The sequence below is a fragment of the Sander lucioperca genome, chromosome 12 (assembly GCF_008315115.2).
Source record: "Sander lucioperca isolate FBNREF2018 chromosome 12, SLUC_FBN_1.2, whole genome shotgun sequence".
NCBI classification, from domain to species: domain Eukaryota; kingdom Metazoa; phylum Chordata; class Actinopteri; order Perciformes; family Percidae; genus Sander; species Sander lucioperca.
Window position 1 is genome coordinate 33,273,644 of NC_050184.1, and position 27,999 is coordinate 33,301,642.

The window sequence follows — 27,999 nt, forward strand, 5'->3', positions numbered from 1 at the left end:
TTTGGCCTCTACTACTTTTGATGGAAATATTAAAATAGGTTACCCAATCGGTCTTTAGGATAATTAGACTAACTGGTGATATTTGAAAAACATGAAAAACAATGTATTTCCATAATTCCAAGACTCTTCTAATAATCTTTATGGGGAAAAAAAATAAAACCGTCGGCTGAATGATGAAAACCCTTTTTAACGGTTTCCCGACTTGCGCCTCTGCTTGCCAATCAAAACAAAGATGGCAGCCAGTCAGATAGCCTACCATGCACCTGGAAAGCCAAACTGAGTCGCCACTTTGAAAACGGGTTAACGTTAAACATCTATTTTACTTTGCAGCGGGCGGTAGGGTTTCATCCCAGTGGTTAGAGTCTGCTATGAATTCAGAAAATACCGTCAGAACAGCGGTAAGTGCTTTTAAACGGCCTTTCTGGAGTTTTCAAACATTGCTAATTACTGATGGTTACCTCTGTGACGTAAATGTATGCTAATACATGAGAGGCATGGCACTGCTAAGAGCTCCACGGTGCTCCACTATGTTCACCAGCTAACTTTGTCTACTGTTTGGTGCTGGTGGGTAGGTAGCGTACATTGGGTTTAATGTAGCTTTTTTGTTGCCTGCTGCGGCTTGAAAACAGTAAAGTTGCAGAAATAAAACCAGAACAACGAGCTGAAAGATCCTAAACACTCTAGAGCTGAGGGGAACTGCAGAGTTTGGTGATCAACTTTATGGTTAATTGACCTTTTTCACTACAGACATTTTGGTTTGTCATAGTAGGAAATGCACATGTGTAATTGATTACATTAATATAGACTGCATTCCATTTAGGTGATAGTTCCAGGTTGCTGGTAGGCTATAGACCCTCTTCACAGCAGACATTTTGACTTGTCATAGTAGGAAAAGCACAGCTGAAATTGATAACCTTAAAGGTCCAATGTGTAGGAATTTCTCCCATCTAGGGTTGAGATCATGTATCGCAATCAACTCTCTTGCACCGCGCAGTTCAAAGTACGTATTACAGCTACGGTAGCCTTCACACTTCAAAAAGCCGGTCTCTTGCTCTTTTCAATATCCTTTTTCTTTTTCTGGGTGAAGAAGACTCCTGTTTCTGAAATTTGAATTTTGAATATGTGTGGTCCTCCATGTTTCCTTCTTCAAACTTGCCGGGGCCGGGAAGCAACGATACCCATTAGCAGCATTAGCAGCACCTGTGAGTTTATCATGTGACAGCGAAAACACAAAAGGCGGAGCTCTCCTTAGATATACCTACGCTCTCCGTCTTTGCAAGATTCGGAATGATTGAGATTTCTCTTGGCACAGCTACCAGAAGACTTACAACTTTCAGACAGGTTGCTCACGTCACATTTACGTCGTCTCTCTCAGTTGGAGGCTGCGCAGTAACACTCAGCACTCACCGGAAAAGTGCTTCTAATATCCTTCACTGGTCTCTGTCCAGAGCAACGGGATCTGTTGGTCCAGTTTATATACTGTCTATGGCAGTATATCCTGTATGTCCCTTACCGGCTAACATATTTCAAGATGGCGCATGAATATGGAGTGTCCACCCCAGTTCATGCAAACGCAAATGTAAAATTTCAAGCCAAAAGGAATACTTGGAATTGATGGTGGTGGTAAATATTCATGAAAAAGGACAAGTTTGTGAACGGGCAATACAGATTTTGATAATGAACAACTAAACACGTTACACACTGGACCTTTAACGATGGCTCAATTCCATAAGCTATTTCAGTGAGTCAGCATGCACAATACCAGGGCCTCTCCTAAGTGGAATGCAGCCATCATTAATGGTTTTGAATACACCTGTGCTTTTCCTACTATGACATGTCAACATGTCTGCCGTGAAAAAGGTCTATTGTGCGTGCTGGCTAACTGTCCCTTTCACTGGGACACTTGATGGAACTGAGCCATTGTTAACAATATTAGTTTCACCTGTGTTTTTACTACTTTTATACGAGTAGTGTGCTACATCATTTACATAAACAAAATGGGGTTTACAGCCACTAAAAATGAAGAGGTAGCACATTTATAGAGGCCACACACTGGCTGCGTGGCGTGTCTGTTTTTATTTCGGCTCCCATGTTAACAGGTTAGAGCTTGCACACTGCCTGCGTGACCCGCACGTCTCAGGCCGAAAATGCGTGCATGCGTGAAAAATCATGTCGTGTTGGAAGTGTTTCCAGGCAAAATAGAATAGGAAAAGATGTTTGTCATTTTGACACGAATACATATTAATAAATGACATGTTGATGTTTGAAAGTCTCTAGGTTTTGACATAAATGCAGATATAAATATCTAAAAAAAATAATAAATAATTATCGATTTTCAAATATTGCACCTGTCAATACAGAACGAAATATTCTGTAGCCTATTTTTCCGTCAATACTGCCGATGTTGTCTTTATATATTGTATATATTTATGTTTAACATGAAGTATACTGCTTGAGTGCAGTAAATCAATGGGAAACATACATGTGTACAGACAAGGCTAGCAGCAGCAGCGCCGCGTCAGACACGTTTCTGGTGTGCAAAGACATAGAAAAATCAACACAGCCGCCACACAGCTGACACGCAACAGAAACGCCAAGGAAACGCCACGCTCACGCCACGCAGCCAGTGTGTGGCCGTCCTTAGTCTCCAGACGTCCACAAATACTTAGTAAAGATAAGTGCTAATATAATAGCTTAATGCAGTCTTAAATATCATCAGATAGAGCTGAATGACTGGATAACTGGCTGCATGCTCAGATCTTAGCCTGGAAAGAAAGTTATACTACATACATCTGTAAGGATACTGTTACTGTAGAGAAGAGTAAACAAAACAATTGTCAGAATTAATTGCGGTGGACAATTTAATCACTTAGTGGTCTGTGAAATAGCTAAACAAATGACTGTGTGATTCTACACAGGCTGAAATACACACGGTATCAAAGCAGGAAGGTCAAACAGGGATAAATATCTGAATCAGCACACAAGCTAACAAAATATCCCTTCCAAGATCTGTGTTCAAAATGCTGACCTGGAATCAATTAACACAACTCTAGCTGTTTGGCCTGTTTTAGGTTTTTAAGACTTAATGAACCAACCAATCCACTAATTCATAAACGAACCAACACAGTTATGTAGAGTTTCAGAGGAAGAGGAAGTGGAAGTTTCAGAAGTGCACTCCACTTGAACTTGATGAAATGATTTATGTTTCTGACACTTTGGCAGCAGTGAAAGTTTTTTTTTTTTTTTTTTTTCTCGTGCAACAACACCCTTGCATGAACACAACAGTATGCATCCACCCAGACTCACATAGACATTCTCTCAAAATCCAAAATGCGTGACATCTGGTGAGAAATGTAATGTACTTTCACATACTTTGAAAAAAAAATAAAAGCATGCATCATGGGAAATGTACTATGCAATTTCAAAGCTGGGATCCACATTAAGGGAGGGGCCCACTGTAAGACAAATATGGGGCCCCACTGACGCATGAGGGAGTGACCAGACACATCCTACTTGTAACTATCAGACAGATGTGTCAAAGGCCAGTGGGTTTTTAAACATTATGTAATGACACTTTCAACCCTTATAAAAAATCACCACAAAACGTGTTTGTTGTTAATAAACTGCAGTCTATTGTCATGTGTGGTATGAGGCAATACTTTATATTATGTTTGTTTTTTGTTTTTTTTTATTTATAAGGAGTCTTTCTGGACTATCTAAAATGGCAAAAATCACTGTTAAAATTAAGGGACTAAGGGATTAAGGGCTGCATTATCAAAGAAATGAATATTCTAATGAATGAATGATGGAAATCGAAAAGCTCAAATTAAATATTTTGTTTCCATAGACACCTAAATGGCAAACAACAACGGAAACTTAAATTGATATCCCGTCTGTTTCCTGCACGTTGCTCCTTGCTGTCGTTGTCTATTACCAACATCTGCTGGAAACAATCTGGAAGGCATTGTCTCTTTTTTTTTTTTTTCCAGTGATGCAACACTGGTCCACACATCACACCCTGTAGTAAACTGTAGACCATGCAGTTGATTGTATACTAATGATAATTTACTAAAGCTGACTTAGTACATTATATAATATAAATTACCAGGTTGATTAAAAAAAAAAAAGTGATAGTAGCCTCTCAATACTTAAACTGAAATGTTTATTAAAAATGTACACACTTTGAAACGAGCACACACACAACATTCTGCAAATGATTCACATCAGCCCACATTGAAATAATCCAAACCTTAGATAGAGTGACGCATACAGAGGAAAATGAAGTTTGAATATGATTGTTGGGTTAGGATGCCCCCTGCTGTGGCCTTAGGGCCAAACTAGAGGCAAACTAAAAACAGCAAAGTCAAAGTGAAATGAAACAAATAAAAAGCAAACTGAAAACAATTTGTATAATAAGTAGTATGATTTACGTATCCCAACCACAGTTTTTATTTTTAAAGTGCTATATGAATGAAGTTTAGTGTATTTTATTATGTGCAATTGAAAATAGCCAGTGATGAAATAAAATGTAAGTAAAGGGAGATCAGAAAAAAAGATGAGATAAACTCAACTTAATTGAGCACATGCAGGGAAACAGAATAGTTACAGCAACAAAAAGAAGTACAAGAACAGATCCAAAGTAAATGTAATAACCTTAAAAAACTGGAATACTATACATATTATGAGAATCTACTGTGTTCAAAATGACGCTGTGAAATGACTAAATACTATGTACACCATACATTAATAGCGACTGTATTAGGAAACAAATAATTAAGTTAGGAAATCACAATTATTAATTACATAAATTTGAACAAAAACCGCACTTGAGGTAATGAAATTGGGTGGTGGGTAAATAAAAGATTTGAAATTACTTTTACATACTTCCAGAGTTACTTTATTATTGTATGTGCCCAAAGCTAAATGAAGGGTACATAATGGCTTAAGAGGATACATTTCCAGTTGCAGACATTTAGTACACGTGAGATTGTTTTCCATGTTAGTAGTCCTGTAGGTGGGTATACCCCTGCTGTTGGCTGCTGGGGTACAAACTCCAATTACATAGGATTCTGTTCTCCATCAGCTTCTCTCTATGGGGTCCTACATGAAGACACCATTTTCTGCCAAAGTTAGAACTGTGTGGGCTATTTCAAATTAGACATTTCTGTAGGCTATTTGTGTTTTTGTCCTTGCTTTTATTGGTGTTCTGAAGTGGGCAGGTTTCAGCTGGAAAAGGTGATGACATAATGTTTCTGAGATCGCCCAAGCCTTTACCCACAGAATGTTTGTTTTCTTTTTTTTTTTTTTATACCCAAATGATTTATTCTATTGTATTCTCAGTTCTGGAATTGTACTAGCCTGGATGCCAGCCGAACTTAGCCCCGCCTTTGTCTATGTTTAATAATATGATGTCTTTGACCACAGGAATAGCATGTCTAAAATGGGTGTAGTTCCCTGTTTACGTGTGATTATTGCTTATTTAGTAATACATATCGAATTGTATAGACATACTTTGAATAGTACTTTTGAAACCAGGTCTTCAGTGCCTTTTTGTGCATTTTAATTTAGGTGCCTACGGGTGCAAATGTACCATTAAGATGCGTACAGCTGTCATACCCTATTAGTTAGCATATCCTGTAATTGAACTAATCTGATTGAGATTTAGACACTTTATCTCTATACACTTCCACATTAAGAGAGTACAGATTTTACTTTTCTGTTGATGGAAACAGCATAAGCCCACAAAATCAACTGCTCTTCTTTGTTCATCTCCCTGCGGTCGACTTATTTGAAAGGAAATGTAATCTAGCAGGTTATTTTGCTATTATAGGCAGGATCAATAACTGCAAGTAATTAGCATTTTCAAGAATACAGGTGAGAGATAGATAGATAGAATCACTTGTATGAGCTTGACATAATACATTTGTTTTCCTTAATTATACAAACAACATGCGCTTCTTAAAAGAAGGAAAGAAACGGAATTTCAGCGTAAACCGGAAGTACAGAGAAGTGGATCCTCTTGTTTCGACCGACTGTGCGCCCTTTGTAAACCTGCGTAAAAAGCACGTGATCCTGTTGACGCCTTTCGAAGCGACGTCCAATCAGGAAACGGGGGTGTGTGTTGGTGGGCGTGGCTTGTTTGTGTTGCTGTGAATATGTCGATGGCCAGTGTTTTTCATTAGAGCAAGGATCCACTCTGGATTCGATAATGGGAGGTTAATGGGAGCTAATGACAGCTAATGACGGAGTAGAAATAGTTTGAAATAGTTTCAGCACGGACGACCTGTTGCGAAGAAAGAGGCGCTGTCGGTAAGTCATCGCCCTTTCCAGGAGAGAGTGTTTATTTACGCTATCAGCTATGACGTGATTTGCTCCAGTGAATAAAATACGTTACCATCATGTATATGGATTCAGGTGGATGGGTTAGTAGTGTAGTAGTGCTTCTATAGTGCTCGGTCGGCTGTATTAGTTACGTGCGTCCTTTGTTTTCTGTTCTTGTACCGTATGATATTTCTATAATGTTACAATTTTCACGCTTTATTTTTTTTAATTGCATAATTTGTTTTGAAACTGTTCAAACGTATTTTATGAAGGCGAGTTAGAAATGCGCATGGCCATGATTTGATCAGCCTATTGCGACGTAGTGCGCAGTTTCCAGCGTTGTTTCCAACGTTACCCGGAAACAAGCAAGGCATTTGCTCTCAGCTGCTTCCTTATAAAAACATGTCTGGGGGATTTGTGCCTCATTTTTCTTCGGAGCCCGAGCAGCAGGGTGGGATGGAGAGGTGTGCTGGATGCTTGCTGCAGGAGGATGTTGCGCACTTCAGTTTACCTCAGGAGTGAGTGCTCTTTGCATCCATGCGGTACTGCGTAATGATTTAATTGATGTGGTAGATGTTGTTATTAATGTTGGTCTGTTAGACTTGGAATATAATTGATTCAACTTGTTAGATCCCTTAATGTCAAAAGTAATACGTAGCAGGTTACTAAGTTTAAAGTTACAGAGGAGGGACATTTCTTTAAACTAGTGTTCTCTCAAAAAAAAAAAAAAAAAAAGAAAATCATAAGAAAAACTATATTGTAGCTACTTTCTCAGGAAATTTAAATTATAGTGCACTGACTTTGATTGTGTTGTTGCACTGTTGAACCTGCCAGTGTGTCGTACTCTGCGTAGTGCCATTTCCAGCTGATACTGTATTTAAATTGTAACATAAAGGAATGTAAAACTAGTTATCACTTCATTTAACAGCATTGTGCTGCATATATGCCTGAAGTTAAAAATGATCTAATATTGTTTTTTCCCATTGTTCATTTGCAGAAATAGATTTTCCTTCAAAAAGTTTATTTAAAAAAAAAAATGTTATTGATTCTTTCTAAAGACAAATTTGTGTTAATTGTAAAGCCAAAGTGCGTGCGCCTGCTGTGCCAGTGCCTTGACTCAGCTCCATCCATCCAGAGGTTTCTATGTCATACGCACTTTTTATTCCTGATGTAAACAAACCCTCCAAAAAGCAATACTCTTACTTAACACAGGGTGGTGTATTTGTGCAGGCTAAGATCTTTTACAGAGCACGAAGTTATCAGAAACAGTGTTCTTGGAATGAGTCCGATATTACAGGTGAACACTACAGAGTGAGGGTGAATACAGCAGTAACTACACGAGAGCGAGTGGAATGCATGTTTATATTCATCTTGTGCTTTGTGTCAACATTGTTGACAGGAGGACTGGCACATCCATCGGCTGTGCTTTGGCCTGACATCAAAACATCAAACCCGCTGCAGTCGGTTGACCGATTGATTTGCTGACTGCTTCAGTGGCACAGTAAGAGAAAATGTTGTTAGTTAATAGTGTGATAGACTGGCCTCTAAGGACATAAATATATTGGTGAATAGAACAAAACAATAAACGTAAGCTTTGAAAATTGATATTGCTTGCCTTCCAGATAAATATTGCTATTTCTCTTTTCACAGAGATAAAGCAGGTATTACGTTCAACTTCTTGTGAAAGGTAAGAGCCAGTACACTTCCCAGCAATCGCAGCCAGCAACATCTAGGACGAATGGTACAACAGGGAGCTGCTCACTGTTTATATCAATCATTGTCAAAAAGTTATAGGTGAATTACAGTTGGCCAGTTCCATATTAGTTGGGCCAGTAGCCAGCAGTCATACATACATACAACCAAAATTACAATTGCACAGCATCAAAGTGTCACATAATGTACACAATATGGACCTTTCTCTGACTTTGTCCAACACTGCGATGCCAGAAATGGCTGGGCTTAGGGGAAACATTTTAATTCACTTGGTAGCGTAGTGGGATTTTCTCAGGACCTGCTGACGATAAAGCTTTCAGTAACTTGTTTTTCATTATACAGTGAATGATGCTGCAACACGTGCTGACATCCCCAGAGAGAGCCTGTTTGCATTCTTCTGAGTGGTAACTGCAGAACCACTGAACCAGGTAATACCAGAAAAAGATTACACTGTTTACTTTCAATTAAACACTTTAAGAAGGTTATAGCTTTTTTTTTTTTGCCTAAAGGTACGTGTGGGTGCATTTAGGAGCTATGCCCATTGTTCCCAATACAGCCAAAAACAATGTCAATGGAGCTGACTAGGCACCTTTTCAAAGGGAGAGATTAAGGTTTAGGAAGTGGAACAGGCATGGCTGATAGATGACATAGCTAAAATTAACACACTACCCACTGGATGAGAAGCATAAATAGCAGACAGGAAGGACCGGCACTTGAATGTATCTTTAAAGCTGTAGCGTGTCTCTGTCAGCATAAGCACAAACCACTATCACAGTAAAACCTCCTATTCTTGTTAAAGGCTACAGGGTGCAGTATGTTGGGAAAAGCAATAATTCCCAAGTTATCAACGACACTTGAATATCTGTAGTGATTGGATATGGATATAGTAGTACTGTCACGGGCATATGACAGAATTGAATATAAGATACACATTAAATGTGCCAGTTATTTTATATAGCGTGCAAAGCAATGCGTTTTTTAAAATGTAAATCTTTCATCCAATCTTCGTAGCAGGAAATGGAGCACCAAACCAAGTGCTCAACTTGCATTCATATTCCTAAGTGTTACTGTAGTTATCTTGCATAGGATGCACATACAGTGCCGTGAAAAAGTATTTTCCCCTTCCTGATTCCTTCTATTTTTCCAACTGTCATACTTAACTTTTTCAGATCTTCAAACACAATTAAATATAAGACAAAGGCAACCTTAGTCAACACAATATACCGTTTTTTTAATGATCATTTATTGAAGGAAAAAAGTAATCCAACACCTATATCATTTAAGTCAGGACTTTGACTTGGCCAAAATAGGGATGCGCCGATCCCATACTAATTTCGGCTTTAGGGCCAATACTGACTCAGATAGCTAGAAAAGCAATGTTTAAATCAAGCTTGTTGTTGTCTTACTCATAAAAGAGTGATCCCAGCCCAGTGAGGCTTACAGCTTATTAATTAAACACTGGTACCAGATCGGTACTCTGTATCGGCCAATAGCCAAAGCCCAGGTTTCAGTATCGGGACTGAGAAAAAAAAATCATGCTTAATTTTGTTTATTTTGAGCTATTCAGAGGTAGACTTGCTCTTGTTGCTGTCTTGTTGTCTTGCTGCATAACACGGTTAGGCTTGAGCTTCAGGTCACAGACCGATGACCAGACACTCAGAATTTTCTGTTGGAGAGCAGAGTTGATGCTTCCACCAATTATGGCAAGTTGCCCAGGTCCTGAAGCAGCAAAGCATCTCTACACCATCAAACTACCACCACCATGTTTGGTATGATGTTCTTATTGTGTAATGCATTGTTAACTTTACGCCAGATGTAACGGGAGCCATGTCGTTCAAAAAGTTCTACTTTGGACCCATCGGTCCACAGAACATTATCCCAAAATGCTTGCGGGTCATCACTGTGTTTTTTGGCAAATGCGAGACAAGCCTTTATGTTCCTCTTGGTAAGCAGTGGTTTTCGCCTTGCAACTCTCCCATTGGTACCATTTTTGCGCAGATTTTTTGTCAAGGCGGAATCATGATTGCTGACATTAACTGAGGCGAGCGAGGCCTGCAGTTCCTTAGATGTTTGTCTAGGTTCTTGTGTGACTTCCTGTTCCTGTCAATGTACTCTTGAAGGATTTTTTTGTAGGCCAGTCACTGCTGGGAAGATCCATCACTGTTCCAAGTTTTCTCCATTTGGAGATAATGGCTCTCACTGTGGTTCGCTGGCGGAGTCCCAGAGCCTTAGAAAGGACTTTGATATAGACTTTCTTTCTCATCTCGCCTGGAATTTCTTTTGATCGCATGCGTCATACTGTGCTGCTTGTTTAGACCTTTTAGCCAACTTCACATTGCTATTTTAGTGATGTTTAGATTCACCAGGGCTGGCGGTAATCAAGCCTGATTGTGTCTAGTCTAATTGAACCCAGTTATCAATTAAATTTGGTTCATTGGTTGAATGAGTAACTAAGTGGGTGATTACATTTTCACGCAGGGCAAATTGGTGTTGGATTTTCTTTTTTTCTTTAATAAATGAAATGATAATTTTTTTCTTTACTCAGGTTATTTTTGTATGATCTTCAATTTTGTTTGTCAAGTGTGACAAATGTGCAAAAATAGGACATCTTCATCCTAGAGGAGAACATAGACCTGAATCCTCAAATCAATACCATCAAACATGCCTTGATCCCTGAGATCCCTTAGATTTCCCATATAGCTCGAGGGTGAAAGCTGATTCTTTTGCCGATGCTCTCTCCTTTCTCAGTCTTGTAAGGTGAAGCTGTGGGCTCCATATCCTCCGGTTCCAGTGGGGAATTAGGACATCAGAAGTTACAAGTGCTTTAGGGGAGAACATGTACAGCCACATGAAAAGCCAAATGAATGGTGAGACCTGTAACTGGAGGATACTGAAACATTTAATACATCAAAATAGAGGGATGATGCATGTGTGCCTCGTGTAAACTACAAGGTTTAGGTGGTCAGTGAGTCAGCACTGCAGCATAGTAAATCTTCTCAAAACGTAGTTTACTGTCATTCCCTTGAGTTCGAGCCAATAGTTATGATGTTTGGATACACATTGTCCCCTCTGGAAGTGTTGTTCCAAGTTTAAAAAAAAAATAAAAAAAAAACTCTGAATCATTTATGAACCCACTAGGTGAAGTGGTAAGTTGGCACAAATGGGAACTTTGTTTACCTTTTTGTTAACTGAGACAAAGCTTTTATTTCAACATAGCACATAAAGGGGACTTTATGCTTCAGCAATGCAGACAAACCTAATAGGCACAGCCTTGTTTAGAACAGACAAGCTCATAAAAGAGACAGAACCAAGCTTGTTCCTCTTATTTGCAGTATTGCAGCAGAAGCTACTCTAACACAAAATGGCTAATTTGGCACTTTTAAGACCAACTACCATAACAGAAACAAACATTACTTTTCACTGGATTGACCTTTCCCCAGACTAATTATGGATGTTGATAGTGGGGAAACCATTCATAGTGGTCATGTTTCCTGATTTGAACTTCAGCCAAAGTTTGTCTAATGGAGTGTTCCACATTTGTCATGCCTCATATTCATGTTATAAGTCAAATTTGGATCATTCCTAGGGTTGCAAAGGGGCTGCAATTTTCCGGTAAATTTCTGGAAACTTTCCAGAAACTTTCCATGGAAAGTTAAGCTGGGGAATTTTGGAAACATTCCAGTTTGGAAACTTTGATGGGAATTAATGGAGATTATGGGAGTTAACTGGAAATGTTGGGTAATTCATACAAACTCCATCTTATACAAACATAAGTATGAACATTTTGTTTTGTAATAAGCAGACAGGCATATAGAGTGAATACAAATGTTGAGTTATTCGTCAGTAGAACTTTGATATTCTTTCATTGAACAACACAAAAAACATGAATGTTGAATAAAATTAACATATCCCCTATGCCCCCTTTTGCAACCCTAATCATTCCAATGTTTTTGTTTAGGATATTATGTTTTGGTTTTGCGTTCTAAAAAGTTTTTTTTTATCTTCCCACAGCTTCATCAGTCTGATTTTTATATAAATGAAGAATCATCTGATCAAGGTATGTAAACAATCACTCATGTCTCTCTGCCAAAACTCAGCTAATGTTTGACCTAACCAAAACAGACTATTTATAAAGCTGGAACACAGTCCTTTTAAAGGAACCGCTAAATTCCTGGCTTGCATAGATAATATACTATTTTTTATACTACGGTACTTCTTTTTTATCTTGCCTTTTTACAAGATTCATGATACGTTTAACTGAATAACAGTATTATTTGAACAGAAGCAGAGGATACAACTGTTCTCTGTGTTTCCTCTAGGCCAGAGCTGTGGTAGGAAGCGCCAGGAACTGAAAGAGGAAGTACACGTGGTAGTGAGTGTGATTGTGACAGTCAATCCCCTCACACTATATACAATTCTTTTGTATGTATAAACGCTTGCTCCACTCTGGAAGTCAAAAGTAGTAACATTGAATAAGGAACAGCATGTATTCTGCATCAGAAATCACTGTAGTAACCAATATATGGGTATTACACATCACAACGTAAATAGAGCACCATGTAAATATTCCCTTTGGTGCAGATTCAGAGATAAATAGTATCCCTCATTAGACTGTATTTTTTTTTTAAAAGAGCCAAAAGACAATCTGAGTGCTTATGCAACTGATACACATGCTGGTGTTGTGCCTTTAAAAGCAGTGGCTTGTCAGGTGATCGAGGAGGCTCAGTCAGCTCAGTCTCACAGACAGAGGAGCCGGTGCGTCTCTAGCCGAGAGCAGAGAGGAGTGCGCCAGAGAGGAGGGCAGCGGAGAGTGAGAGAGACCCAATTATATGGGAGGATGGGGGAAATGGGGACACAGCAACGTCACAGAGTGGGGGACAGGGAGCCATGGTGGTAGGGTTCCCTTTAACTGGAGTCTGCTCATGCTCACTTGCCTTGTGTGGCAGCTAGCAAGTGTGTTTCAGCTTGATCAAGAAGTTGCGTTGTGTATCCACAACAGTTGTATGAAAGCACAGAGAATTAAGTGCTGCGTCACACTCAGAAAGAGGGATGGCGTGATCCTACGCGCATGTGCACGGCTGTGCGTGCATTGGCACGTACATATGCATTTGTGTGGGTTCTGCTCTGTATATGTGTTTGCTTGTAGTAGCAGTGTAATAGCAGTGTTGCCGTTGAAACAAGATGAAAATAAAGAGTGCGTGTGTTTGAGAGGCAGGCAGAAAAGGAGAGAGAGGGAGATACAGAGAGGGAGGGAGAGCAAGTCGGCGAGTGAGAGAGAGAGAGATTTTGGATTAGTTGCTACGTCACTTTTTCATGTCAGGAGAAACAGAAGCTGAGATAACAGAAGCCCAGAGTCATCGAGTTTTTTCACCTGAAGTCGACACAATGGTTTCGGACAACCTCGTCTTTCCCCTCCTCTTCCTCCTTGGTAGTTTTGATCTGCTCTGCCTGTCGCTACTATATGTATGTTTGTGTGTGTGTCTGTGTGTGTCTGTGTGTGCTGTGTAGGTCCTGTGGGCTGGTATCGGGAGTTTCAACATGGATGCTGTCTGACATAGTTTCTCTAGGTCTTGTGATAGCATGGTAAGGTGTGTGGTTTGTGTGGGCAGAGGTGCGACACAGGGGTTAACAAAAGAATATTCTGGAGTGTTCTTAATATCACAGCGAAGCTCGGTCAGGAATGTTTTGGCCGAGAATGATCAAGGTAGTCGAACATCGCTTTTTTTCCCCCACCTTAAGAAATATGATTGGATGATTACATTGGTGTGAATACAATCATGCATGGTGGTGTCTCGCCTATTATGAAACAGTATTAGACGTTTAATACACCAATATATGGGAGTGTGCGCAGATGCAGCCAGGTGGACATTACAGCAGCCTTCAAAAAAACGACAGCATAAGTTCGTTGTTGAATTCAAGTCAAGAAGTTAATAATTTATATGTCACTACATACGTACGTACGTACATATAAGTGTGTGTGTTCGAACTGTTGATTGCTGGCCTACTTTGTGGTTAACTCTTGATGGAGTCGAAGGAAAGCATACGCATGGAGAGGCAGGCATGTTTGAAGGCAAAGACTGGTTGGGATCCAGCTGTATGTTCCTATCAGACAACAGATCAGATCGGTGCGTGTGTGTGTGTGTGTGTGTGTGTGTGGCTAGTGGCTCTTGTGTCATGTGATTTGTTTTCACCCTCCAAGGCCACTGGGATTTGCCGAAACCCTTCCCAAGAAACGTTTGTTTCTGCGTAGTTAGGAGAGACAGAGATGGTGACGCAGTCATTTCTGGGCTGGCCTTCTCTTTATCCAGTACACAGCTTGTAACTCTCCCTTTCTCTCTCTATCTGTTATGTATCTATCTATATATCTATCTATCTATCTATCTATCTATCTATATGTCTCTCTTGGAGAAAGGGAGCAACAGAAGGGGTCTAAATGCCATGGCTTATGATCAGAGAGAGAGAGAAAAGGAGGAGAGAGGAAAATAGATAGACAAAGAGAGAGAACTTGTTTACCTTGCTCTCTTGGTGACTCTGCTTTGGCTTCTCTCCAGTTCACATGCACTGGACTTCCTAAAGCTGCTGCATCACAGGCCATCGTGTCAAAGCGGGATTTTCATTGGGTGGGAGGAGCTCCCCTGGCTCCACAAGCTGCACAGCAGTGCTTTATTGGCTTAGTACAAGCAAGCTGCTGGAGTTCAACATCTGATTGGTTAAAAAAAGCACTGTTCTCTTATACGAAGGCTTTGCAGTTGCAGAAACACTTTTCCATGGATACATTAGAACCATCTATGTTTATATGGGTTGGCCTGTTAATATATTGATAAAAAAGCTTTTTGTAAAAATGGTAACATTTGTTTCCCATGTGGGAGAAAGCTGGTGTGAAAGTGATGAATCAGATCATTGACTGTGTTTCGTTTGTGAAGTGATTATCCTACATTTATCATATAGCCAATGCTATCCTTACCTGCCACTTATGATGCAGTGGGCCTACCTCAGGCCTTGGAAACACATTGTCTTACAGATAGCGTAATTGTTCTTTACGTATTATTCTGACCTTTTTTTTCTTCTGTAGGTTTTTGGGCTGACTATTACTTCTGCATTCCTATTTCTACCTTTTCTAGTTTCTACTAAAATATTAGACTTTTCTCACTTTTTTTTTTTACAATGCAAGTCAATGGGAGATATCTTCCAGTCCTCTTAAACCCACTCCACTCCACAAATGCTAAATCCTTCCGCATACTTTCAGCTTCAGACTTCATTTAAACTTTCAACGGGTTACAAGACTTTGAACTGGCATTCAACTTTTTGACCACAACCTTCACTTGTCATGCACAATTGATACAGAAAAGTCTTGAGCAAAAACACAAATGCGTCTATCCACACACATTACATGTCTACATCTTCAGCCAAGTCTTGAGATGCTCAAAGGGAAGAGATTTCAGCGATCCAACTTTTCACAAGATGCAAGTTTTTTTTTGTCAAGTAGTCCCTTTCTGTGTTTTTTCCCTCTTTATTGTCGAACAAATTTTACAAACAACAAGCCAGGTTGAACACTATAAATAATAAATAATAACATTTCTAAAATAAAACAATAACAAATAAGCAAATAAATTAAAGTGCATAAATTGTAAATAATAAAATATATATATGTGTAATAAATACATATAAATGGTCTTCAATTTAAATTATTCAAACTATTGAATTCTACAACGTCTTAGCAGTTCAATATATTTCAGGGATTATCTCTGTGGGTTGTCGCCAGTTCTACTCAACAATGACACAGCACTTTCCCCAGATACAGAGACACACAGCAGATTGTGATTGGCTGATTAGACCTCCGTCAGTTCTTGCCCGTTTCTGATTGCTGCATCACTTTTAAGCTATTTTTTGGTAACTCTCTCTCTACTTTTTTTAATTGTTAAAGGGACGGTTCACCCCAAAATCAAAAATACATATTTTTCCTTTTACCTGTAGTGCTATTTATCAATCCAGATAGTTTTGGTGTAAGTTGCCCAGTGTCGGCCGTAGAGATCGTCTGCCTTCTCTCCCATATAATGGAACTAGATGGCACTCGGCTTGTAGTGCTCGTAGTGCCAAAAGAATCCATTTGAAAAACTCAATATCAATGTCTCTTTCCAGAAATCACTCAATGTAATCCACAGGCCTGGTTGTGAGCAGTTTCATGTAGGAACTATTGTCTTTCTACCGAATTACACCCGCCGACCGTATCACCACGCAGGAGGAGGCATACTCATGGACGAGAAGCTCTGGTTTTTGGTTTTTAGTTGATTCTTTCCAAAAAGCCCTTCTTGCCTTTTCTCTCGCTCTCTCGTTCACAGCTTTTGTCGAAGTTACCTTCAACTTCAGAGGTAGATATGGCTAATTTTTGTCTGGGTCAGAGTCACTATCAAGGCCTAGGTCTGGGAGAAATTGTGCAGAAGATCAAGGTGCTGTTGTCTTTGTCTGTCTGTCTGCCTGCCTGCCTGTGGGCCTGTGTGCGTGTGTCCCTCTCTATGTCTGTCTATCCCTCTTTCTGTCTCTATTTGTTGTCTAGCTCTCTCCATTTTGAAGTTCTTTACTTTTTTTCTACATTTATTTATTTATTTATTTATTTATATATATATATATATATATATATATATATATATATATATATATATATATATATATAAAATATTAAGCTGTTTTCATTTCTTTTTTGTAATATAAGTGAATAGGAGAAATCTTCAAATCCTCTTCAATCTACTCCAATTTGAACTTCTGCATACTTTCAGCTAGACTTCATTTAAGCAGTTTGACAGTATTACAGTTTAGCTTCCAGCTTTTCTATTTGTGTGTATTAAAGCTCTTAGCTCCTTTTAGATAATGCAGTTCAGGTTCCAACTCTATCACTTTTACATTTCAACTATCATGTTTGTTAGCACTGCATTTGGGCGTTTTTCAGGCAATTAATTTTACATTTCTGCATTTTCAGCAATGCTTTGCAGTTTATTTTATCTTTGAGTATTCATCTGCATTTTCTGCAGGAAATGCGTTTTCTATTTTTCCTATAATTTCCTTCGTAGTTTCCTTTTTAAAAGCTACAAAATGTGTACTAATGACAGGGAAAATGGAGACAATCGTCTAAGACATTTCAATTTAGTTTAGGTCCATAAAAGACCTGCTAAAATATTAATTACTAGAAAAAAGAGATTCATTTAAACCAAAGTAAACATGTTTATTTGATAACATTTTATTCTCCATATTAGGGTTAGAAACAGTTCACAAAATTCACGGTTCGGTTCACATCACAGTTTGGGGGTCATGGTTTTCAGTTCAGTTCGTTTTTGGTACAGATGAAATTCTGGCTGAGAACATAAGGAACATAAACACTTCTTCATTGTGAAATCTTTATCAAAAGAATAGAGATACACCGATTACAACTTTCTAGGCCGATTCCAATTTCCGATTTTTCATTGAGTTTGACCAGCCGATACCGATTTTAGCCGATTCCGATTTCATTTTTTCTAACCACTTTACAGCACACACAAATATTTATTTTCTATCTTTTCTTTAATAGAACATTTTACATAGAACATTTTTTGAACAGATAATCGATCACTATAAAATAGAACTATATAAGGGAAATTCACACACATCTAAAGTGCAATGTTATGGAAGAACCATTTCCTCTTTTTCACATCCAATATCCAGCTAAAAAAAAAAGTATATATTTAGCAACTAAACTTCTGTATGTATGAAAACAGGGCAAACAGGTAATGGCAATAAAATAATATATAAATATCAAATAAAAATAAATATAGCCTTGCAGTATCAATATTTCTCAAAACACACACACAGGCCTGTTTGAACGTCAACATTAACATTACCTGAAAACAGCGTGTAGTTCCTTTTTTAGCAAGTTTGCTTTATTTGTCATTGTGCATAAATATGAACAATACCAACGGGCTTATCTGCTAACGTTAGCTACTGACAGTTACCTCGGAACAATCCAGCAAATAGACGGTACCTTAGGGTGCTGTTACCTGAAACAGATGATTTAACGTCACCGCTCATTTTACACACAGTTTAGCAACAAAACTAACCGCTGAGGGAAGATAACTACGTTTTTAATGTTGGTTTTGAGTGGTATGCATCCCCACTAACCTGGAAAGCGTTTTAAACAGTAACGTTAATACAGCGTGTCGGAGGAATACAGCATCTCCTGCAGTGGGGCATCAGAGACAGAGGGACCGTCACCGCAGGGTTCGCTAACGTTAGCTTCTTGTCTCATCAGATGATAAACAGTACATTTATCAAATTCAATGTGCCCAACACTGTTTTCCGATAAACTGTAGCTGTCATATTTCACAGGACCTGTGTGAGTGCGGTTTTCATGTTCCAGTTGTTCAGCCTCAGAGGGGAGAGAGAGAGCGGTTGACCGTTCGCCTGAGCAGACTGCTCTGCAGAGCCGTGTATAGTTACGACTTTATGACATTTCATAAACAGCTGATGGAGCGGCGGTGCATGTGCATGTGTGATGCTGATGTTACATGCGGTGCCCGAGTGCATTTGACCGGCATAAAATCAGCATATGTCAGACTGACCTGCCGGTCGCCGGTCATGGCCGATCATGTTCATCTCAACCGGCCGGTCAGTCGGTGCATCTCTACAAAAGAATAGATTTTATAATTAGTGCAAACAAAAATGCAGCTTGCATGGCTTTTTTAATCAAAAGGAAAAGTGCCACTGTGTTATTAAAAACAACACAATAAGTATAACATAACCCAAACACACATTGTTCACTGTTTTCAAAACAACACTGCTCTGTTCATTCTATTTTCATGTTCATCGGCAAGAAAATACATTTCGGGATTAACTTGTGTTGCTGAAATGTCGGTGAGAGGGGATATTATAGCGCACCTCAAGTAACATTAAAATGCTTAAGTTATGGATTGGATTGCCCTGTCTGAATCTGCATGGAGAGGCGGTTTTAATGCTGCGGGCAGAAGGAGTTGCTCTGTCTTGCTCGGTTTCCTCCTTGCGCTGTCAACAGCACACTGTTGTGGTGTCTCCGTAAATGCCGCTAGCATAAGCCCCATGTGTTGCACAGTGCATGCACACAGTTGCTGCTTTATCCACCACTTTCCCTGTCATTGTAGCACTAAATCCGTAATGCTCCCACATGGCAGACCGAGGCTGACTGGCAGCTGCACTCGGCACCTCAAACGATGGTTTCACTGCAGCACAAGGCTTTTTTTCCCCCATGACTTCATTTCAAGTTTTCTTTCTGCACTTTTGGACTAAAATCTGTGAGGCTAAAATGAACCGAACAATACGTACGCGCCCCGAACCGTGACTAGCGAACCGAACAGTTCAGATTTTTTACTTGGTTTGAGTGATTTTTTATTTTTTATTTTTTTTTATTTAAAAAAAGTAAAACTTCCTGGATTCCAGCTTCTTAAATGTGAATATTTTCTAGTGTCTTCAATACTCTATGACGGTAAACTATATATCTTTGAGTTGTAGACAGAACAAAACATTTGAGGACGTCGTCTTGGACTTTTAGAAATACTGATCAACATTTTTCTCCATTATCTGGCATTTTATAGACCGAACAGTTGTTTGGTCTATAAAATCGATTAATCGAGAAAATAATCAACAGAATAATCAACAATGAGAATAATTCTAAGTTGCCGTAAGTTTGCATGTGACCTGCTGTGCACTGTCAGAGTTTCTAGGCTGCACCAGCAATTAATCAGTGTTAATTAATTCGAAGTGTACCAATAGACGCTGAATTTATACTAAATGACATAGTCCCTTTCTACAAATTTACAGTGACATATTATCTCCTACCATTGAGATTATGGGAAACTGTGGAGCTTGTAAAATAAAGCCTTACCTAGGACTTCCTGTTCACTCTTAACTGTCATTTAAAGAGAGCTGCTCAGCATCTTTTGCACAGTGTGCATGCCTGACACTCTCTGATACCTGTGATGAGGAAGAATTTAAATCCCTAGACAAAAGAAGGTCTTCTCGCTCTCCTGGCTCAAATTCCAACATGCAAAAAATGCCACATTTAGATGATGCAAGAGTGTGTTTGGCTGCCCATGGTCTGCATTGCAGCTGCAGCCTCTACAGTCAGCGTCTTTCTCTCCTCCAAATGTGCTGATGGTATAACATACTGTATACAATCGCTGCCTATTTATTTTTCCTTTATGAAGAAGTCGTAAAGAAGTTGATTCTTAGCATCAGTGCTGAAGCTGGTACTCTCCCAGTCACCTCACCACTATGGGGGGGGGTCCTACCTTATCAATGAGTTAACATCACGGTTAGTCACTTAGTCCAGCAGTCTGTGGCTATACCGTATATTAACACAAGGTATACTCATACGCATACAAAAGTACACTATTCCAGCTTCCCTGCAGACAGCTGATCTATGTTATCTGTATTTTTTTCACAATAAGCTATTTTAACTTGATAGTATTTTGTAGATGTGTTGAAAAGTACAACTGTAAGCCAACAAATTGCTTAAAATGCATGGTACATTGCAGTTTACTCACTCAGCAATTTACTGTTGGGTATTATATTCCTATTACTGTGGAAATAAGGACCGCTGTGAATATTTCCCTACTATGGGCTTCCCTAGGGTGCTTCACAGTTCCATTCTGATTTTGTCGTTGAATGCTCACTAAAGACCTCCTGTCCCTTTAAATCTTGTATAAGCATTACACAACAGGTCCAGTGGCACACAAGCAACAAACAACCCGAAAAAGAAAACTGACAGGGTTGGGTTGAGCCAGCCAGATGAAGGAATCGGACATCTACGGACAGACAGGCCCTCTGATCAGAGCCCTCACTGTGGCTACAGTGCAAACACACATACATAGCCTTACACACCCTTTAACACATAAACAGCCCCTACAAAAAACAAGGCTTGGCCAGGGGTCTCATTTATAAAACTGCGTAGGATCCTTACTATAAGTGTACGTACGCCCAAAAGCAAAAAATCGGATTTATAAAACCATGCGTACGCACATCTGTAAGCAATGTTCCCTTTATAAATCACAGATTACCGACAAGTGTGCGTACGTGAATCAGCCTCTTATCCCGCCCTGCCCATTTTTAACCATGAATAGTCAATGCAAAGCACCTCATGAATGCTGATCAGTATGTTAATGACCCTGGCAGTTGTTCTTTAGTTACGCCGAATCATGACGAGAAAAGAAAAAAGAAAAAACTTCTCAGACACTGGTGAATTGCTGCAAATTGAATTATAATTTCGGCCTGTTTTCGCGTAGTGTAGGGAAACCTGATCTATAGACTACCTATATTAATAATACCATCCAAAACAGCAGGCGCTACGGCATTCGGGGACAGCTTCGATATACCAGACCTATATGATAATATTTAACAGAACTATATGTTATATCCAAACAAGCCTTAGTGATAAAGTTGAAGATTATAATATTTATATAAAACACTTGGCTGTCTGCCATTTCACTCAGGAAACAGCCGGTTTCCCCCAGAGTGGCGAGGACCTGTATTTGGACCGGGATGGCACGGTTCCGGTGCGTTGCCCTCTCTACTGGACCCAATTCAGTACAAAGATCCAAGAGCACAGCTTTAGGGAATTTAAATTGTTTTGTTTGGTCACGAATAGTATTAAAGTTCAGACCGATAACGAGGACATTAAGTGTAACGATTGCGTGAGAGCTTAACGTCTGTATTTTCAGACTTTGACATTTGATGATATATGCACAGTTTTAAAGACAAATATTTAGTTATTTACACTGTATTCTGCAGTTATCTAATGCTAGGGTATTTGATGCTATCCTGTATTCCATGCAGTCGGGCCATCTCATCCTCCCGCGCTCCGTAGCGGAAATTTTTATTTAAGATTTGAGTTGGATTTTACAAGGTGTTTATGGAACAATTATCACTCAGTACAAGCGCAAATAACACTGCTGGATTTAATCTTCATGATAACGTGGATGATATGGAGTGAAAAAATGTGCGTGAGGCATCAATACTTGAACATATTACGAGGAAACGTTATTCCCACATTTACTTTCTGCAGTCTGACTTCAGTTCACCACCTCACCATCTGCGTCGCCAATTCCCATTGTCTCCAAAATGTGCACTACGCATGGGTCAGAGTTTGCGTGGAAGACCGCACATTCTCCCGTCAAGTTTTTTATAAATCACAACCTTTGCGTGGGAAGTGGTGCACGCACATTTTCAGCCCCGTTTTGTGTGTACGCCACGTTAATAAATGAGACCCCTGGTCTATCTGAATCCTGTGAGTTATTGTGAAAATAAGAGGAAAGCAAAGTAAATTGCATCTGATATTTAGAGGCTGTGATTAGGCTTCTCTGATTTTGCTTTAGTCATTTTTCGAGACAAGTAGTATTTGTGGGAGTTGTCATTGTAAACATGAAGAAATGAAAGCAGACTGTGTGTGGGTGTTTGTTCTGGAGAGACAGAGGAGTTTGAAGCAAGACAATGATTTGTTAGTGGTCCTTTCACTTGCATGCAAAGAGTAAAAGCAGCAGGGGAAAAAAAAGGATATTAGAAATGGTTGGGTAGCTTTGTACTTTGTTGAAGCACTTGGCAACAAGTCAGTGAACTGGCCACTACCTATCCTTGCCCCACCCTCTCAGTGTATTGTAGCTGCGTGTCTGCGTCATGGCTCTCAATGCCAGCGATTTACTGCCACTTCCTTGCTTTTTCCCCAGTAGTGGCCAGAGAGCAATGCACTATCATCCTTACTATTCTACCAAGAAACAGAGAGAAGAGGACTTATCGAGATCTGTATGCAAAGAGCTGCAGGTTAGCCTAAAAGATATGCAGTGGCAGTGTTTTGTGTGTCTGTTCTTGTTTGGCCCTTCACACATCCGCGAAGCTTGGATCAAGTATCAGAGAGAGAGAGAGAGAGAGAGAGAGAGAGAGAGAGGGAGGTTCTGGTGCTTTCTCAGTGGTTTTCCATTTCATCTCTCACTCTGCCTTCATCTGCTTCCCTCCTCTCTGCTTTCTGTCCTGAACCAGGGCGGTGACTCAAACTTCTTTTTGGGCATGAGCATGAGCCTAAACCATTCCAGAGTGCATCACATTTGAGGTCTCTGACAGTCTCCCAAGATGCGGTCAAACTTTCTTGGAACATCATTTTGGTCCACTCAAAAACAAGGTAGAGACAGACACAATTCAAAGCTTACTGTGCCTACACTATTACTAATTTGTCAGTGTAATGGAGACCAATAAGGCATTGTTTAAAAATTGAATTGTTCTACTCGGAAATGGAAATACTTCACACGACAAAACATCCAACAGCTGTTACCTCTCACGAATCTTATTTAAGTGAACTTTTCCTAGACTATTGTGATTAAATGTCATGTAGAGCTGTGCAATTAATCAAAATTTAATTGTGATTATGATTTTGGCTCCCAATGATCACAAAAACAGAATAATCGAGAAAAACAATTATTTAGCTCATTACGTTTTGCAAGTAAACTCTTATTTTCTCTTGTGTTCTGAATGAAAAAATAAAGTTTAAACAGAGTATAGAGTATAGAATAGAGTATTAAGGCAAATTTCACAGTTATGTTTTTTTACTGTTGATTTGTTTAACTTTTTTCCACTGTTTTTTTAAGTTCAATAATTGCAACATCTTTCCAGAAGTCAACGAGTAATTGTGTTAAATTATCGTGATTTCAATATTGACCGAAATAATCGTGATTATATTTTTTTCCATAATCGAGCAGCCCTAATGTCGTGCATATTTGTGTCATATTATTGTGGGTTTTGGGTTGCATAATTCACATCTGCAAAAAGTAATCTGTGATGGGTAGTTTCTGCATTTCATACGATTACTGTATGTATAATCAGCTGCTCCTTAAGAGATGTATTTCCCTTTTGGATGTTACTGAGTACCACTCCTATCCTTCTACGACTTCAGGTAATGAGTGATAAAAGTCAAGTACCTGAGGAGAAATAGATGTCTAACTGTACTTAACGGTAATTAGTCATTTTAGGGAATATGTTGTGTGGGCCACTGGGCCTAAACTATGGGGGGGGTACAAGTTGTTTCAATCTCTGCTTCCATAACATGTGTCATGGAAGCAGAGATTGTCATGGGAGTTTGCCCAACCAGTTTACATGTGTTTTGTGAACAGATTTAATACGATTCTGTTTGTGATTTTAATAAACGCCCCACAGCTCGAGTGAAAATAGACCTGGTGCGTATCTTTAGAGGCGCGGAGAGCCACTTCACGCACGCTGGAATACGTGGTAGAATATCAGGCATTGACTTGAATGGCCGTGATTGCCTCGCGGTGAAAAATAGGGGTCAGAATTGCATCTCTGCAGATGATGTGGTTCTGTTGGCTTCATCACTTACTTACTTGGTTTGTGAAGCGGTCTGGATGACCTTCAAGTCTGAGGCCATGGTTCCCTGCCGGAAAGCGGTGGATTTCTCCCTCCGGGTCGGGAGTGAGTTACTGCCCCAAGCGAAGGAGTTCAAGTATCTTATATCTTGTTTACAAGTCAGGGTAAATGGTCAATGGCATTGGGTACTGACCGAAAGAATGAAATCACGTATACAAGTGGCCTCCTCCGTTGGGGGGGCTGGGCTCAGCCTTAGAGATAGGCTGAGGAGCTCGGACATCTGGAGGGAGCTCGGAGTAGAGCTGCTGCTCACTCGCGTCAAAAGGGGCCAGTTGAGGTGGTTTGGGATGGTCAGGATGCCTCTTGGGCACTTCCAGTTAGAACTGGACATCTAGAATACTTCCAATCCATATAGGCGGATACAAAATGAATGCGAGGATGGAGTTCTGCTCGTATATTTTCTATTATAATGGATAATGACTTGGTCTTGTTTCTTGTGTCAAGCTAACAACTAATTTGACTAATTGTTTTTCACTATTTTCTGCTACTACAATGTTATTTTTAATTATTCTCTTTAGAGTCAAGGGTGTTTTACGCCACAGAAGGATGCCTTTTGTCAAGAGTACCCTCCTTGGAAGCTGGTTTCAGATGGTGGCTTAGAGTATTGTCATCGATCTAGCACCATTTGAAATCAGTGTTCTTGGGGTGGGAAGTGTATTTCCCCTGCCAGCAACACGCAGCTGTGACGTGTCACGAGAGGTGTCCGGAGATAAAGGTATTACTCCCTGAAGAACTACTCGGGGGCCTACAAACCACCGGTCTCTGGTGATGTTCTGACAGCTCAAGCTCTTTGTCCTCTCTCCAAGGTTGACCGATTTCTTTTGGTGTTCAGAGCTGCTTTTGTTTCTAGCACCATTTGAAATCGGTTACAGTGAAGGACAGATCATCTCATCTTACCTTGAGGAGGATTTTGCAAGTAAGCTGTGCACTTTATTTTGCGGATTTTGGATTGACTGTAGTGAAATTACAAATTAAACAAAAGTACTCTCATCCTGGATCTCTCATTGTTTGCAGTGGAGAAAGTATTCAGATTCTTCACTTAAGTAAAACTCTGTAGAAAATACTCTTTACATTGTGAGTTAAAGTCCTGCATAATTACTTAAGTAAAAGCACCTAAGTATTATCAGCTAAATGGGTTATTTGTTAAGTAAAACTTTAATCTGTACAGTAACGAAGCTGTCAAGTAAATGTAGTCATGTAAAACATAAAATATTTTACTTGAAATGTAGTGAAGAAAGGACCCCCTCGAAAACGAGATGCTTCATCTCAAGGGGTTATCCTCTTAACAATTTCAATAAATTTCAATAAAGTATAAAGAAGCATTACATGAAAATACCAGTAGGAAAGTACAAGTACCTTAGAATTGTACTTGGGTGCTGTACTTGAGTAAATGCACGCCATCACTGGATGTGCGTCTTGTCAACTTCATCAAGGCAGGATTTGAACAATTTTCAGTTAAATCCACAAGGTGGCACTGTTATATAAAATATTAGATGAGTTATGTGCCATCCAACATGTTCTGGGTTTAACCCTGCTGAGGTGACAGTGCTAACCACTGCACCACCGTGCCGCCCTTTAAACCATGTTTAATTTTCAGCATATATGGACATTAAAGTGAGTATTTGTTCTATTGCTCATACTAAATATATAGCAAAGGTATTGTAGATTACTACTCTATATTATACAGTAGCTCATTCAAGGATAGCCACACCTGTATACAATATTAAAGGTGCGTAAACTGTGTTCCAAATTGAAATGCAGTCCATTTACACCATTAAATCAAATGGTCTGTTATTGTTTTTCTTATATTTTAGTTATATTAATTGATTACAAAAGGTAGTGCCAAAATGAAAGCTTGTCTCAAAATAATACAAACCCTCACTGAGATTTTCTGAAACACATTTTTGTTTAATAAATACAGATAAGAAGCCAGGCAAGTGCATTTTTTTTTCCCAGATCCCAGTCTATACATCTGTATGTATACCTGTGCCCTAATACTCTTAGTATGCGTATTCTTCTTCTGAGTATTGTGGGGAAATATTAACATGACGCTCTGGAAGTCTACAAACCCAATAATTAGGAGAACAAAAAATGTTTGATTTATTTTTCTTTAACAGGGTAAACTGTTGTGAAGCTAGGCACAAAACAATCTGCCAAAAATGGCTTAGTATTATTTAGCATAAACATCAAGCTAAGGTAGGCCTACAATTAAGCCTTCATTACCAAACATACAATAACTTTTATTTTTCATAATTTTTTTGATTCAACAGTGTTTTACACCACAGAAGGATGCCTTTTGACAGCAGTGCCCCGCTTGGAAGCCGACTGAGTTCTGCTCATATATTCTCCATTATAATGGAGAATGACTTTTGTCTTGTACCAAGCTAACGACCGATTTTACTAATTGGGTTTCGCTGTGTTCTGCTACCATAATGTTAATGTCATTATTTATAGATTCAAGGGAGTTTTACGCCACAGAAGGATGCCTTTTGTCAAGAGTACCCTCCTTGGAAGCTGGTTTCAGATGGTGGCTTAGAGTATTGTCATCGATCTAGCACCATTTGAAATCAGTGTTCTTGGGGTGGGAAGTGTATTTCCCCTGCCAGCAACACGCAGCTGTGACGTGTCACGAGAGGTGTCCGGAGATAAAGGTATTACTCCCTGAAGAACTACTCAGTGGGCTACAAACCACCGGTCTCTGGTGATGTTCTGACCGCTCAAGCTCTTTGTCCTCTCTCCAAGGTTGATCGATTTCTTTTGGTGTTCAGAGTCTGCTTTTGTTTCTAGCACCATTTGAAATCGGTTACAGTGAAGGACAGATTATCTTTATTTTAGGGACTGTGGATTGACTGCAGTGAAATTACAAATGACTGTTTAATTAATTACAAATGAACCGAAATACTTTTATACTGGCTCTCTGATTGATATCTAGATTGGTGTTTGCAGTGGAGGTAGTATTCAGATCCTTGACTTAAGCACACAATTACAAATACATTGTGAGTAAAAGTCACGTTTATTTATTTAAGTAAATGTACATACGTATTATCAGCTAAATGTGTTTTGTATGTAAAACTTAATTTGCAAAGTAACAAAACGGTCATAAATGTAGTCGTGTAAAAAGTACTCTCCCTTTAAAATATAGCTATAAGTGTAAAGAAGCATTACAATTACAAGTACCTTATAATTGTACTTAATGTAAATAGTTGTACTTGTGACATTTAACCACTGAACGTGTCTTTCAACTTGATCAAGAGATAATTTAAACTACTTTCTAGTCAAATCCACAAGGGGGCACTATAATATAAAATATTAGGGGATTTTTTTTCTCTGTACCCACAGTTGGTCAATTATGTTTAGAATCGCTATAGACATTTTAATTATTTCTTATAACTCTTAAAATATTTAGGATGTCTCAGACCCCAGGCAGGTCACTAGTCAAACTTTTAAAATTACATATTTTATGTCATACTATATTACGTTATTTGAATACTGTTCTCTAGTATTATGTTGTAAATAAATGCTTATTTTCCACTTGAACATTCA

At 39.2% G+C, this 27,999-nt stretch overlaps 1 long non-coding RNA gene across 4 annotated transcripts; it reads left to right on the forward strand.

The window, feature by feature from the left end:
- The first annotated feature begins 244 nt into the window (after window positions 1-244).
- On the forward strand, window positions 245-27,993 carry LOC116043730. Of its 4 annotated transcripts, XR_004103531.2 has the most exons (7): window positions 6,126-6,839; window positions 7,721-7,822; window positions 7,972-8,008; window positions 8,377-8,462; window positions 12,046-12,091; window positions 23,062-23,200; window positions 24,975-25,446. It is a non-coding gene; the product is annotated as an uncharacterized LOC116043730 (long non-coding RNA). The 4 variants fall into 4 exon arrangements; XR_004898995.1 differs by lacking the exons at window positions 6,126-6,839; window positions 23,062-23,200; window positions 24,975-25,446 and adding exons at window positions 245-398; window positions 26,911-27,993; XR_004898993.1 differs by lacking the exons at window positions 23,062-23,200; window positions 24,975-25,446 and adding an exon at window positions 26,911-27,993 and having other exon boundaries at window positions 6,122-6,839.
- The last annotated feature ends 6 nt before the right edge of the window (window positions 27,994-27,999 follow it).